This window comes from Mesoplodon bidens (genome assembly GCF_964165515.1).
Source record: "Mesoplodon bidens genome assembly, chromosome: 4".
Lineage (NCBI taxonomy): Eukaryota > Metazoa > Chordata > Mammalia > Artiodactyla > Ziphiidae > Mesoplodon > Mesoplodon bidens.
Window position 1 is genome coordinate 68,080,935 of NC_138160.1, and position 17,092 is coordinate 68,098,026.

The 17,092-nt window shown below is 39.6% G+C and overlaps 1 protein-coding gene across 2 annotated transcripts in view; it reads right to left on the bottom strand.

The window, feature by feature from the left end:
• Positions 1–17,092, bottom strand: part of HAPLN1 (hyaluronan and proteoglycan link protein 1) — a 72,142-nt gene that overhangs the window by 12,004 nt on the left and 43,046 nt on the right. The window lies entirely within an intron of this gene.

Genomic DNA, 17,092 nt, shown 5'->3' on the forward strand with positions numbered 1-17,092 from the left:
ATTAATATGCTTTTAGACTTTTTTATAATATGAAATATACTACCTACACAGGGTATCTGACAAAGAGTAGCATTAGCGATAAGCTTCTCTGCATTGTTGAGCAGTGATATCCTTTGAACCACATAGAAAGGTACCTTTAGTAACTAGAGGGCATCTACAAGGTAGTCATGTCTTTTAAGCTACTGAAAAAAGGAAGGGTGTACATTGTAATCAATGAGAAATATTGGCTCTAATACTCTATAGTCATCCGAAGTTTGAAGATGTCATTGTAAATTCTATTTATTTTTCTTCTACAGTTAAATATTAAAAACGTAGAAACGAGACCAAGAGAAGTGACAGGGAACCATAACTATTTCATCAATATAAACCCAAAACCTTCAAGCTAGGTAAATTGATCTCTCCCCAGCTGAGCTTTCTAATACGATAAATCTGTATTGTATTTCTAGGAAAAGTATACGGCAACATGATTAACTTTCATTGTACTGTCTGGCCAAAGAATTAGAATGTCCTCCCATCTCTGGCTTCAATTCAAATATACACCTGCGATATGCCGTTCTGGAGCATTTTAAGCAACATGTATGTATTATTTTCACACAAAGGCCAGACATCAGAAAGTTATTTTTAGTGAGTGCTTTTTAAAAAACTCCAGATTTTGAAATATATTCCTCAAACCTTGGATGTTAAAAGTGTATCCAAAGTTATATTTATTTTCTAATTAACCAGATAATTATGTTTCTTTATTCCCTTAAATCTCCTTCTACACGCGCCCCCCCGCCACTGCCGCCGCTGCCCCTGCTTTCTGCTGTATCTTGGTTTACAGAATCCTCTCGCTTTGCTTCTGCCTTGCCATGCCTTGCCCTTTCGCTTCCCTCCTCCCTCCTCCAAGGATTTTATTGCCTTCCTGGGAGCACCATGATATTCCTAGCCTGCCAAGTCAGCACGGCCGCCCGGCCTCTGGAGAGCCAGCTGTTATTTTCAGATCTTGGCTTTCTCTGGGGTTTCCCCTGGTTCACTCATTGCGCTTTTGACCTTGACAAGGTCTCTTGAGGATGCGCAAGCTTTGAAAATGAGAAAGCGATATAAGAATTCCTGGACACACATACCTCATCCACACACAGCTTTCAAAGGCTGCCAAAGCTGTCTTTCAAGCAGCCCTTCCTGCTTTAGGCTGGAGGTTCTGAATAAACCTTGGTCACGAATCGTTAACGATAGTACACAGGTCATCAGGAGGAGTAGCCAGTCATCTCCAGACAAACCTCAAAACTTAGTTATTTAATGGCGTATGTAGGATTCAGATTTTAAAATAAAGGGTCCAAGAATAGACAGTGGTTATATTTTTACCATAGAGCAATCAAAATTCATATTAAAAAATGAACATATTCATGTCAGCCCCAGTCCTCAGAAACTGAACAGTTTTACCACTTTTAAAGCCATCAGTGCCCCTACTTTGAATAGATCATAAAATGAGAGGATAATGGCTTAAGTAAAATGAATCACAAATCCAGCTCATTAAGCATTTCCTTTAGATTCTCTTCTTTATCTTCTTATTTAGGCCCATAGAATCATAAGACATAAAAGGTAAATGTATCCAACTCTACCCTATGTAGAATATTCCCCTTGCAATATCCCCAGGGACTGCAGCCATATTCTACCTAAATATTTCTAGTATATTCTTTCTGGGAGGAGGAAAAGGTGCTGTTTAATAAGTCGGCTCAGCAATGCCTGAGGCCCTAGGGAACATGGATCTACCCACTAGCTTGGGAGGACACCTTAAGCTCGGCCTTCCTATGCTGGGACTTGAGTTTAGACAAGACATGAGACCTTCAAAAAGTTGCAGTTTCATGATTCTCTCAAGCTTTTTACTTTAAACTCAAAACTAATGCCCAAGTGCACTGGGCTAAAGGGGAGTTACAGTAGTTAGGAACATGGGCTTTGATGTGTTAGAGACCTTGTTCTAACCTCACCTCTTCAATTTGCTAGCTCTGAATCCTTGAGCAAGGTGTGCAAGCCCTAAGCCCCAACTGCCTTACATGTGAATTAGGGAAAGTAATATCTACTATGTATAGTTGACCTAATAGGCACATAAAGCACTTAAAATAATGACAGACCCAAACTGTTCCTACTGCATAGTTTTTCCCCTGTATTTCTCCTATATGATACTACCTAATATTGAGCATAATTTTGACATATATTAACCTTCCGTGGTTCCACTTACTTATAAAGTTTTTAATCATGTGGAGTAAAATAATACATACAATGCCACCTGTGTTATATAGGAAACTTGGAAATTATTGTGTGGTTTAGCATAATCATAAGGTATTCCAGAATGAATACAAGGCCTGTGTGTTTCATAAATTAAAGAGTTAAAGCACAGATCAAAAGTCTTGTACAAGAGACTGAAATTTCTAATTTTTTTCTGAGGTTAACTGTAAATCATCTTGTAGTATTCTAGAAGTATAAGCTTCTGATTATTTTTTAGGTACTATTTACTTATACTCTAGCATTCTGCGTAGATGATGACTTATGTGGTATAATGTTGAGAACTAAGCAGACACCAAAAATCTATTGGCTTCCCACAAAATAATTTTTCTAACAAGTCTGCTAGAATGTATAAATTTCTACCATTCTTATTTTTGGGGCAGCTGGGGTGTTGAGGTAGTAGATGCCACGAGGCCCTGGATAAAATTCAAAGAACCCTAAGAAAGTTGGGTAATGTGTAACACTTTGAGTGACTGAGGGCCACTAACGTTCATTAACCTAAATCCCCAACATGGCCTTTAGAACAATGTGTTTTATTAGTTTGCTTGCTTTTAGAAGCTCAACATTGCAGATTATACAGCATTGAGCATTGCTGGTGGGAGTGGCCTGTTGCAGAGCAGGTAAGATGTAAGAAAGAGCACTGGCCAGTGAGTCAGGAGCCCTGGGTTCTGTTGCAGGCTCTAGCAGGGCTTAGCTGTTTGAGTGACAGGTCTACATCATGAGAACATTGAGCTTAAGATTCGTATCTGGCTCCCTATGGCAGGTTGTCATGATAGGGATCAGCCAGGAAACACACTAAGAGGGAGAGGGTAAAGGGCTGGAACAAAGGGGGCCTATAATGCTGATGGCAAACTTTGCACAGTCTTGTCTAGAGTAATCTGATCATTGGGTTAAAAATGTGTATTGGTTTGAAATTAATGTTTAAGTCAAAACTGTTCAATCAGCAGGGCAGTTGTAAAACAAATCAAATGCAAAAGATAAAAATAAACCTTGATCATCAGAATGACTATTGCTTATCCTTTTTTTTTTTTTTTTTTTTTTAAATATTAACTAGAGAAAACCAAGCAGCATACATGTGCTCATTTTAGGGGGACTGAATTTTTTTTTAAAGTTCAATCTGTAAGTTACAGGAATTTCATCTTTTTATTAGTGAGTGTCAGTGACAGTGATGAAAGATTTGATGGCCTTCAAAGACCACAGTTGTCTCCAGGGGAAACAGCAGGGCTTCATTATTATTTTACAGTCTGCTGTGAAATCCAGAGGACATCATTCAGTTTCACCAAATGATGAAAGCAATGGCATGACCAAAAAACTGATCTTTGTATCACTCTGTAATTTAGATGAAATCTTTTAAACAATAGGACAAAAACAATTTAGAAATATGGTATTGGACTATTACCTATTGTTCTTAGTTCTATTAAAAGTTTAAACATTTGGGGGGGCAGTTCATTGCCAAAGAAATAGAGGTAACAGAAAGAAAAAAAAAGGGATTATGGGTCAAAGTTTGTCTTTTAAAAATAAATAACTTTTTGGATTGTACAAAATAACCAGTCTTGGTGTTGGTTACTTTCTCACTGGTGTATAATGAAGGAGCCTCTAGACTTTTGGTTTTCCTAGACCAATAAAATGTAAAAAGAACCCAAATAAACAAAACTGAGGAATATATTTAAGATGGTTAAACAAAGACAAAAAAATATTCCCCTCCCAAGAGAAAAATTCTACCACCATCATTTGATTTTTTTATTGTGGTAAAATACACATAACATAAAATTTGCCATTTTAACCATTTTTAGTGATTTGGTGGCATTAATTACTTTCACAGTGTTGTGCAACTGAGGCAGGAGATAGATGGGCCACAGGCTGAGCAGCTGGAGTTTGTCCCCTCTGGAGAGATACTTCAAGATGAAGATAACAGCAGGAGCGGGGAGAAGCTGAGCCTGCCCAGGTAAGAGGTACAGAGACCACATATTTTTCATTCTTGAGGTCAAGGAGACCTTCCCGACTACACCTGTGCAGAAAGGCTCCTCAGGGGTCAAAAAGGGAGGGAGTGCCACCCCACAGTAGGTGATGTCATCCTACCCATAGGCCTCTTCGCTAGAATCCATCTTGGCTAAGAGATGCGCACGCACACAGGGGAGGACCCTGAGACAAACCAAAGATGGACTCAGAGCCAGGCAAAGCAAGATGACTGGCCAGAGGAAACCCAGAAGAAATGCCCCATGTAAGTGATTCAAACTACCACGAGGGCGCGACTCTCTCTCTGAGTCTGCCCGAGTGTGTGTGTGTGTCTGTTCACACATATTCTTTTTCCTCCTAATAAACACTTTACTTGTTTCACTACTTCCGCCTCTTTGTGGAAGTTCATTTCTACAAAGCCGATGGGCCAGGGGCCTTGTCTCTGGCCACTGGCCTTGGTGGTCTGGTGGCTAGGATTCAGCGTTCTCACTGCCTTGGCCTGACTTCAGTCTCTGGCCAGGGACCTGAAATCCTGCTTCAAGCTGCTGCAGGCCGAGGCCACCTGCGATCACAACCACCACCACTATCTATTTCCAAAACTTTTTCATCGCTCCAAACAAAAAGCTAATTCCTCCCTGACATTCCAAACTAGTAGGCAGACACTCAAGTGCCAGCTCCACGATGAGTCATTTGAAAGTGCTGCACAAGGATTTAAAGATGGTTCCTTATTTTTGTGGCATCTGTTACCACTTTGGTGGGTTGAGATGTGTAAGACTAACACTTTGGAAGCTGTTACTTCCTTTAGGGTAGCCAACCTGCCCGATGATGAGCAACCAGGATGGATTTGTATCCTCATCGTCGTGCTTACCACAGTCTACTGAAAACAGTCACTCTGTCTCCCTAGTCCACGTCTTGTTATATTGTTCCTCCAGCATCAAAATAGTGCCTGGCATGTGATAAGTGTCTGTGACTGAAATAGACTAATGCCTCCCAGAGGCTGTGCTCAGCTATGGCAGTAGACATAGACCCCTGCCCTTGCTTTATACCATATTGCTCTAAAATGAAAACACTTTATAAAAGCAGGTAAAGAGGGCTTCCCTGGTGGCACAGTGGTTGAGAGTCCGCCTGCTGATGCAGGGGACACGGGTTCGTGCCCCGGTCCAGGAAGATCCCACATGCCGCGGAGCGGTTGGGCCCGTGAGCCATGGCTGCTGAGCCTGTGTGTCCGGAGCCTGTGCTCCGCAAGGGGAGAGGCCACAACAGTGAGAGGCCCACGTACCGCAAAAAAAAAAAAAAAAAAAAAACAGGTAAGGATACATATTAAAGGCACAATATTTAAAAAGAATACATAATTTAGACATTTGTCTCTCATCTTACACATTACATTTGAGTAGGATACATAATTTAGGAAAAAATCATCTTACTCATTAATCTTTAACTGTTTATAATTACAGTTAGCCCTCTGTATCTGTGTGTGCCTCATTCGGGATTCAACCAATCAGAGATGGAAAATATTTGAAAACGACATTCCAGAAAGTTCTGAAAAGCAGAACTTCAATTTGCTGCTTGCCTAAGTATTTACATAGCATTTACATTGTATTTACAGCTATTTACATAGCAACATTTACATTGTTTTAAGTATTATAAGGGATGATGCCTGTAGGTTAGGTGCAAATACTGCAACATTTTATACAGGGGACTTGAGCATCTGAGGATTCTGGTATTGGAGTTGAGTCTTGGAGCGAATCCCCAGTGGACATTGAGGGGCGACTGTATTTTGTTTCCTTCAGACTGGAGTAAATACCATTGTTCCCGATCTTGCTCACTGGGACCAGACGCTCCCATCAGTGGTCTTGATTCTGCTGTGTCTTGTCAGCTTTGCATCAGAGATGTTTACAAGGGCCCTCCCCACTGCCCCTCCCTCTCTCCATCTAGTCTTTACTGTCCTTTCAGAGGGCTTTTCATTTATCAGAGACAGAGCTTTAGTTTCTTGCCCAGCTGTTCCTCAATGTAAGGACTCTGAGTCTCTCCTCTATGACTCAGCACTTCAGGAAGGGTGACCTGAAGAGGGCAGGAAAGAAGCTTTAAGGAGGATCCATGTCTGCCCTCTGCCCTCTACTACTTGACTTGGGTTTGAAATCCTGTTGTATTTATCCCTGGCCCATCTTTGCTTTGACCTGGAGTTCAAATGCTGACCTGAAGACATATAAGAATATGTGTGCTTCTTACCATTTGTGTAACTTGGAAAGAAATGTATACTTACATAAACTATATCTGAAGGAATCACTAGAAACCCATGAAACTAATAACCATGGTAGCCTGTGGAAAGAAAAGGTAGATGTCTGGGTCGAGAGCTCCTGGGATATTTTCACTGTGTATACTCCCATATTTAAAAATTTTTGAACCGTGTGCACGTATCACCTGTGCACGTACTAAGTAGAAATGGAATAAAAATATAAAAAATGGTTGACAAAAATTAACAAAAAACTTAATTGACAAATATAAACAAAAAGCTTTCCCTAAAGTGTCTCTAGAAATACATACAAGAAGCTGGTAGAAGAAGCTGGTAGCCAGAATTGCAGTATATTGTTATAATTGGAAGATTATATTTCTGTAGAAGACCTATGGCTCTGTTAATAATAATGTTATATTTAAACAGGTCTTCAAAACATGAAAATTTTACCTCATTTTTTCAATTCCTTTAAGATACCACGGACAAAGGTACTGACTGTCTTCTAGTTTTGACTATAAAGGAAAAGTCCAAAGCTGAAAATAAGGTAAGTGAAGGTTGCTCTTTGCTGTAAAGTGATTACTGCTGTTTCTCACCCTCTGTGACCCTGTCTTTTGGCCTCACAGGCTACAGGAACATACTCCTCCCAACACCCCTCTGCTGGGGCCTACCTGCTCTCTAAGCACTGTATGGTCATTGTGCCCTGCTAGTTCCTATCAATCTACAGCTGAACCAGATTACCTAGAATTGTGTTTCCAGTTTCCTTAAATGGTATGTGACCTGCATTATCTGATGTGATGCGCTGTGGAGCATTCCCTTAGGTATTGACCACATCCATCTTCCTTCCTGTATGGTCAGACCACTCAAGATGGCTGTTCTCTTGCTTTCTGTACATCCCCTGCTTGACCAGTGCCTGCTTCACCTACTCCCTACTCTCATGACTCACCTTCCTACACAGTTGCCCCAGGCCCCAGCAAATGATTATTCTACCTTTAGATCAGTCTCCACCATGATAGCTTATCAAAGGGGAGGTGAGGGGTGTGCTCCTCTTCTGGTTTCCCTGGTAACTGATGAACCAACCTGACATCAATTCCCCCTATAAATGGTAACCTCCCCTCCCCCTGGGGAGCTAAGACTGCAGCCAGGTCCTGCCTGCCCTCTGCCACACACAGTGGGGTGTCGCTCCAGGACCTTGCTTCAGACGTGTAAGCTCCCCAACCCATTAAACTGTTGATGTCTCTGTTGCTGACTCTGGGCTCTTTCTTCAGTCTTGAAGCTGGGCAAGTACAGGGCTTGTAGGCCTGTGGGGTGCAGCCCAACACTTGCCTTAGAGCTAAATTGATTCTGTGATGGGAGACAGCCCAACACCAACATATAGTGTTGTTTCGGGTGATGTTGATCATGAATGTGTACCATGTTATTATATCCAAGTTTCATAGTAAAAAATAAGGATAAGTGCTATCACTATTTTAGAGCCTGAAGGTTTTTTCAGGGACAGTGGAAATTTTTCTCCCCAAAGGATACTTTAGACAGATCTTTGCCATATAAAAGTTGAGCTTCTTTGCTGGAAATAGGCATCAAGAACCTCCAAGTAGTTCTAGGGGGTCCATTGAACGTAGTTCAAAAATCTGTGTTCTGAGACGTAAACCTGAAACTGGGTTACTATCTTGAAAAATATTGTCTCTTTTTAGTTCCTTTTTCTTCATCTTTTTCAACCAGGAAGAAGTAAAGTGTGATGAGGGTGTTTAGCTCTGTTCTACTAAATTCTTTGTGGCTTTTGTCTTTCCACATTCGTTATTGTTTCAACTATTTTCTCAGCAGCTATAGTTTATTGGTTAAGCATGTGGACTGTGCCTCTTACATGGTGTCACCTAACCTTTATGTGCTCAGTTTTCTCATGAGTAAAATGGAGTTAAGCCACCTTCTTTGCAGGGTTCTTGGGAGGGTTAAAGGAGGTGATATGCTGAGAGCTTAGCCTAGTGCCTGGTACCCTGAGTGCCCAGTAAATGTTGGCTGTTACTAACAAACATTTACTGAGTGTCCAAAGTGTGCCAGGTATGCAAACCAGCTTCTGTCTTCGACATTTTCTTCTTTCCTGTGCTCTTTCAGAAGACAGTTCCTAGAAAGTACTGATTCCTGAAAACTCGCATCTCATCCACTGATGATGATTCTCCTAATCTAGTGGTTCTTAATAGACTAGGAGCCCATTTCAGGACCACCACCTTAAAGCCTTTTCAAAAAAAACCCTGTATCTAATCCAGCTTCTTCCTGCTTCCTCCTCACGTTCCTTGGGGGTTCCAGAAAGTCTTCGTTTGGGTGTAGAGGTGGAATGTGTGTATTGGTAGCTGTCACCTCACCTTGCTCCTTGAACTGCTCTTCAGAATCACTATGGTGGCCTGAGGAAAAGTTTCTCCAAGGCTTGAGACCAAACCTTTTTCTCATAGTGATTTGATTTCTTCTGGAACATAATTATATCAGTTGAATGGAATAAAATGGGAGCCGTTTTTACCCACTGCTTCACTCAGAAGTTTTTCAGAGAAGGCGTAGATAGAGGCTGTATGGTTCCTGGTGGGTCAGGAGCAGAGGAATCAGCCTGCCTGAGTTTGAATCTCAGCTTTACCACTTAACAGCCATACGACCTGGGGCAAGCTACAGACCCTCTCTCAGCTTCAGTGAGGATAACCACCTTTATCCAGTGTGGTGGTGAGGGCTAAATGAGATGACCTAGGTAATGAAGTTTCTATTGTGTATCACACAGAGTAAGTGGTTTTAAATGTTAATATTAATTTATCAGTATTATTGCCATTGCTTAAGTCCAATATAACTGGTCCCAAAACTTGAGACAGTCATACTAGCTTTGTCAACTCGGAGTTGTCTGCTCTTGCTAATAATTTTCAGAATTTAAATTTATGCATGTTATCAAAGATTTCTGGGTAAAGAAATAGCATTTGATTTCTATTATTTTAGTCTTAGAAAAAAATAGAGTTATCACAGATATAGAGAAATTAAGGAATACATTATAAGAAAATAAAATTTGAATGTTTCACTAATATAGTAAGTGACAATCTTTGAAGAATCATACTTTCCAGGACTGTAATACAGACTTCTTTCAAAGGGTGTGGAGAAACTGAAACATTCGCATGAGTCATTCTTCTTCATTAGGCTGTAATTAACCACACAGTCCCTAATATTGGAAATGTGTTTTTATGTGGTAAAGGACTCAGATCTGCTTGTCTCTGCTCAGACTATTTCCACTTTGTGGTAAAACGTAAGGTCAAGTTATCCATAATTTGCAGAAAGGACACTGTAGGTTTTATACATTGGTATGCTTAGTGTCTTCACTTAGTGTGAAAGATATCAAGATAGTACTATACAGAGTCAGTTCTGGAGGCAAAAGAGAACTTCTGATTCTTAATCAACAATCATGAATTGATAGCCTATAATGTGTCAAGTATTAAGTTTAGTGCTGAAACAAAATGAAAGGTAAGTCGAACACAAAAGCCCAGGTGGGCAAGGCTGAGGGAAAATGAAGGGAGCATCATGGTCTTGAGAACACAAGGAGTGAAAGGGACCGTACCATTGCTGGGTGCGTGCACTCCATGCTCACGGGGAGCAGGTACTCGTTCCCACTGATGTTGTCCAATGGGAATGCAGGCTGAAAAGCAGTAGGTCTTTGGATTTTTCAACAGATGCTAGAAATACACTTTTTTATTTTTATTTTCTTTTGGCTGCACCTCGTGGCCTGTGGGATCCCACTTCCCTGACCAGGGATCAAACCCCCGCCCTTACACTCTTGGCAGTGAAAGCGCAGAGTCCTAACCACTGGACCACCAGGGAATTCCCTAGAAATGCACATTTTAATGTGAATATCTCCTATTTTTAAATACTTGCAATTAATTTAGATTTTTTTAAAAAGTTACCTGGGGAAAAAAATTACCACATATCAGTGATCAGGATTTAGACTCTGGGAAGTGAATATGTGACCTTTGTATCCTCCTTTATCCCACCTGTTGTTGCTGAGGGTTTCCAAATTTCAGACCCGGGCGATCTCCTTGTCTCTGCTTGCATTTCCTCCTTCTCCTGTGATCTCATCTAGTCCCATGGCTATAAATGTTGATGCGCTGGTGATTCCAAAACTTTCTAGCAGTGTACTTTTTCCTGAGCTTCGAACTAGTAAATCCAGTGACCTGCTGGTCATATATTGGATGCCAAACAAATAACTTGAGTCCTCCTCTCCTGCCCAGACTTGTTCTTCTCCCAATCTTCCTCAGTTCATTTTATGCCTCCGTCATCTGTCCATTTGTTCAAGCCAAAATCTAGCAGGTGTGTTTGATATGCCCTTTCCCTTAATCCCTACATCTAGTCTATCAGCAAGTGCTGCCATCTCTACCTCATTTTTTTTTTTCCAAATTGGTTCATCTCCATCCATCGCCACTGCTACCATTGTGGTCCACACCACCATAATTTCTCACCTCAACTACCTGAAGACCCTCCTAAAAGTCTCCTCACTTTTACTCTTGACCCACCATAATCCAGTAGTCACCTGGTCTTTTGTACATGTAAATCATATTACATCATCCCTTTGCTCAAAACCTTTTAGCCATTTTCAAGCACTTTTAGAATAAAATCTGAACTCTATACTCTGAACCAAATAAGAAGTACAATGGTCTCACTCATGCCTCCTCTTCCAGTCTCATCTTAAACCACACCCTCTCCACTGCCAGGCTGTAGTCCCTTTAGCTTCTTTCTGGTTTGAAAATACCATGTTTATTCCCATCTCAGAGAATTTGCACTTCCCATTCTTTCTACCTGGAATGCTCTGTCCCTGGCTTTTGATGTGACTGGCTTCTGCTCGCTATTCAGAGCTCAGCCTAGCCCTTCCTAATGCCCCTCTATGGGGTTCATCCTACAGCCCCCTAAAGGCTCTCTCACAAGATTTTCCCCCTTAAAAACTCTTCTATATTTATTGTTTATATGTTCATTTGTTTTTATTTATTCAACTACATATGGAAGCCAAATAAATAGTTATAAGAAAAGAGGCCAAAACTTGGTTTGGGAGCACACTTTGATTTTAATGTATTATGGGCAGCCTATAAATAACTGTTATATTATACATCTTTTAAAATAAGATATTCCGTTTACATGGAAACATGTCTATTAAGTATTAATGTCCAATCAGCTTTTCAGTATTTTAAGCTAATTAAGACCCTTCGTTAATGATTGTGTGATAAAAAGCAAGGCAAAGTGAGGACATAAAATAATCATATGTAGATTCTGGAGATTTAAAACCTTTCAGTATAATTTATGACACTTTTCAAGAGAAAATAAGAATTGTTCATAACCCACATTATTCTAGGGAAGAAAACTTTAGAATTTTCCTCTCTATTCTTGAGAAAAGGAAAAAACCCTTGTGTGGGGCTTCCCTGGTGGCGCAGTGGTTGAGAGTCCGCCTGCCGATGCAGGGGACGCGGGTTCGTGCCCTGGTTCGGGAGGATCCCGCATGCCGCGGAGTGGCTGGGCCCATGAGCCATGGCTCCTGGGCCTGCGCGTCCGGAGCCTGTGCTCCCAAACGGAAGAGACGGAAGAGGCCACAACGGTGAGAGGCCCACGTACCACACACACACAAAAAAAAACAAAAACAAAACTCTTGTGTGAGTGTTCATTATTTTTTACTAGCAATATTATTGGTCACAGATAATCGTAAATCCATTGTGAAAAAATGTAGCCATATAACTAAGAAAATAAAAACTGTATGTAATACATACTGTAGTTTATAACGAAACCTGTCTTTAACTTACATGCCTTTCACCTGTCTCATCTGTGCCTTCCCTACCATTCAGAAACTCTGAGCCAAACGGACAAACGTCATTTCCAATGCTTTCCAGGAACAAGGCAAAGCAAGGAAGCAAACAAACACCACTTCAAATAGAATCCTCTAGAAGTGGAAATCTCCTCACTTCAAGGATATGTTTTCAGTGGTGTTTCTATTTTAAATTTATGATCTCTCTTTAGAAACAAGAAACGACTCTCCCTTCTTTCCACCCCCTTCACCTAATCTGAACCCTTGACTGTAGTAAATGCTCCCTGTTCTAACTTGCTTTGTTAATTTTGTACTTGATGGACTATGGTCTTTCTGTGTTTTTATCTTTAATGTCCTTGTCTTGTTTGAGTGGACAGTGTGTGGGAAAGGTAGGTAGAATTCTTGTTTCACTTAATATTCTTTAGTACATTTCACAGCATAATCCTTGAGTATGTAAAAACATACTACTCAGAGCTTATACATGTGGTAATTAGTTACCCAGTAAGCAATCAAGTCAAGCAACCAACGTGTTTAATTAAAACAAGATTAAAATGACTCCAATTTGTACTGACTACTTGATAATCATTTTTGAGAACATATGTATTTAGTGCTGCTACTACATTGTAGCAATACAAAATACACAAAATGTTTTTGAAGTGATTTGTATAGAAATTTTAGATTTCTTATGCTTTCAGTGTCTTCATTTTGAAATAAAAATATTTCTGTAACAAAGATCCCCTCCCACCCACTGGATATTTTCACTTTGATACCTCTTAATTAAATATTTTAACTTAGCACTTTGGTAGATTTTTGTACTCCGAAATACATTCCTAAAAGAGTAGTTTCCATTTTCCATTTAAAATAAAGAGCCAAAGCAATAAAGAAATCTAACTATTCTTTCTTGGTAGCTGGGAAAGTCAGAGAAATATAGCATGTTGAAATTACTTTAACATTAAGCCATTCAGCTATAGGTCAGTGCTTTAGCTGAGTCAACACTGGTTCCAGCAAAGCTGCAACCAAAGAAAAAGGCTTCTCTATTTAATGGATTTTTCTGGGGGGGGAAAAAGAAAGCTTTGGGAAAGTTTCCAAACAGTCATTGGCTTCCTGCATAATTTGCCAGTTTCAGCACTCAGGATGGAACAGAGAATGCAATGGCTGTTAGTGTGAATTTGTTGCTACCTGAAAATATTAAATATAGGTTTTTATACCTGGAAATATTCTAAAATTCATTGTTTTAATAGATGCATTATAGAATAACATAGAATTCAGCATTTTAGGCTACTCAACAACAAGTTTAGAAATATTCTTAAGGTGTGTTTTATGGGTTTAAAAAGTGAGTATGAATACAAAATTCTAAATAGTAGGATATTTTTGTTTGGTAACTAATTATTCTTTTCTTCATATTTCAACCTCTATATAACACTTATTTTATTGTTTTTTGTCATCTTTGTCGCCCCGATAATATTATCATTAAGCTCATTGAGGAGATGGTTTGTTCTTCCATTGAGAATAACTCAGTATTTTGCACAAAGAAGGCCAATGTTTAGCAAATGCCCGAATGAGTAGATTATTTCAAAAGGGCATACAAATACAAAGAAGACTGGGCAATGGGCTAGCAAATGCAAAGTTGCATTTCATTCCTTGCTTTTTCTATTTATAACCGTTGTGTATGTGTGTATAAATGTATAAACTATATGTGTGTGTGTGTGTGTGTATCTAGTGTACCAACTATATAGTTGAGAAAAATTATTGCCATGCTTGACTTATACCTATAATTTAAAGAAAATGCTTTATTGAATGGCAGTTATCACAGTTAGTAGTTCTATATTCATAGTAATGTCTGCCTTTCACTGAGCCATAAGCTTGATGAAGACAAAGACCATGAGTTTGGGTCATCATTCTATTCCCAATGCCTATTAAGGTGCTTACTGTAGATGACACATTTGTGCCCCCCCCCTCAAATTCATATGTTGAAACCTGATTCCCAGTGTGATGATATTTGGAGGTGCGGCCTTTGGAGGTGATTAGGTTATGAGGGTGGAGCCCTCATGAATGGAATTAGTGCCCTTATATAAGGGACCCAGGAGTGGTCCCTTGTCCCCTTCTGCCATGTGAGGACACAGAGAAAAGACGGCCATCTCTGAACTAGGAAGCCAGCTCTCACCAGACACCAAATGTGCCAGCACCATGATCTGGGACTTCCCAGCCTCCAGAACTGTGAGAAATCAATTTCTATTGTTGATAAGCCACCCAGTCTATGGTATTCTGATATAGCAGGCTGAATAAGTGTATATATGTATGTGTGCAGTATTTTTACATATGTATGTATATGCCTATATACATTTTCCTTCTTCTCTTTTGGTTTTATTTATTGTGGTTATATGGTGATATTTTTATTCTGATCAAATGATAAGGCTGTGTTTAAAGCAGTAGGTTCTTATTAGCATATTTGGTTTCACATCCTATAGTAAGTTAAGAAGAGATTTTAGAATTAGGATGTTGCTTATTTTTATAATTTCATGATGAAATTCTCTAATATTTTATTTTTTAATTTTTATTTATTTATTTATTTTTGTGGTATATGGGCCTCTCACTGTTGTGGCCTCTCCCGTGTGGAGCACAGGCTCCGGACGTGCAGGCTCAGCAGCCATGGCTCACGGGCCCAGCTGCTCCGTGGCATGTGGGATCTTCCTGGACCGGGGCACGAACCCGTGTCCCCTGCATCGGCAGGTGAACTCTCAACCCCTGCACCACCAGGGAAGCCCTCTAATATTTTATAGCTCATAATTTCTAGATAGTATTACTAACAGTGTATACATTTAGCCAAATGCAATTTGGAAAAGATAGTTGATATTCATGGATTTTGCATTTGTAGCTGCAGATAGTGTACTCTACCTCGAAAAGAAAAAAATAAATTATAATTTAACTTTTAGTAACAGACTCATGGAGTCTGAGTCCAAACAAGTTTTAAGTGGAAGAGAGTATGCTTATCTAGCTCTCCCATTAAACTTTGGCTCTGTAGATGGTTTATGATCATCCATTATTAAATACACTTCACTCCTTTTGATCCTCTCTGCACCACCAGATCCCAACTCTTGCAGATATTACATAAGGAACACGATAGCATTGCAGTGACCAAATGTAAATCAAATACTCTTCAAAGCTTCGTGCACACATTAGGATTGCTGCATCCTGCCTCTGGTGGATTCTCCTGGATTGTAAGACGCTATGTGCAGTGTGGGAGCAATAAAAAATGACCAAACAAAAATTGCTATCGAAACTCAGAATCCTCTTCCTTATCTGCTGCCTCTCATCGTACAAACTGTAAAGTTTCCTGAGATTTGGAAAGACTGACTAGGACTTGATTAGGAAAAGTTCCTAGATTTTGGTCCTGAATTTATTTAACAAGTGTATTGATTACCTATACTATGTGCCCAGTATTAGTTTAGGTGACTGGGATACATCAGACAAAGATCCCTGCCCTCGTGGAGCTGATACATGTTCTTGTGGCAGAGATGGACACAAACAATTGCATAAAAATAAGTAAAGTAGATATCCAGGACTACAGAGAAAAGGAAAAGAAGATCAGAGATAGATCGGGATGCCAGAGGAGGGGAAGAGCACAGTAGTCAGGGTGCATTCATTAAGAAGGTGAAAAAGTGATCCCAGATTTGAAGAAGGGGGTTAGCCAAGAGAAACTGCTCCTCATCAGCCATGCAACCTGGGCCAAGCAACATTTAAGTGCTGGGTATTGAACAATGGCGTATTGATCTCAATGATCTATATTAAAGTCCTTTTAAGTTCTTAAATTCTGTAAACTATGATTTACTTTATGCCAACATTACAGAATGAAAGCAGTGATCTATTAATGTACATTAGGCCCACACAATGTGTCATGTGTTGCTAAATGCCATGGATGCCACAGGATTTGAGAAGTGCTCATTATGATAGTGGCAATTTAGAAGTGTCTCATTGCACTCATTCATGTATTCAGCACATATATTAAGCACCTACTATGTGCCAGGCACTACTGTATAGCTGGAGTGTTACAAAGCTGACAGTCTGATGCTAAGCTAGGATGGAAGAGTGGTTTGGGGCACAAGAAGGGGGAACCAACCACATTGAGTGGAGAGTGTCTACTTCTGCGAGGGATTCTAGATCTACATTATTTTTGCCACCCACAGAGATGAACTTCTGACAACACTTTCTTTAAAGAAATCTAATTGCTTTATCTTTTGAGAAAAGTGACCATAAGTTTTACTTATTATAAAGAAGGGAACTGTTTTCATCTCTTAAGATTTCCTCTTATTATTCTTTTAAAAAATTTAATGTAGCTTATTTGTGTTCACCTAATAAGTATATTAAGGGGAATAGTACTTAAGTTTGGAAAGCTTCATTTTCTACACGGAAAGTAAAAGTGATCAGATAATGTTTAATACTATTGGAGAAATTTAAAACTGGAATTAAGGAGGGCAAAGAAGGCCACTTATAAAATGTTTATTACTTCATTAGAACTAAGGTAATGATATGGTTCTGCTAGCAAATGAATTTGAAAAGCATGACCTTTTCCCACCAGTATTTGTGCTCCTTTTTCTATTTAAAAATCAGTTTTCCGTAACAGTGAAGAAATAATCAACGTGGCGATAACAACTATCATCTACTGGAGCTTATTGTGTTCTGGGTACTAAGCACTTTTCCATATATTATCTAATTTAATTCTCACAAAGCTTTATAGAATAACAGTGATTATACCCAATTCTATAGATGAGATAACTGAGACTTGAAGAGATTAAGTAAATTGCCCAAGGTCTAAAGCCAGTAACTGGCATTAGGGGAAAAACTCCTGA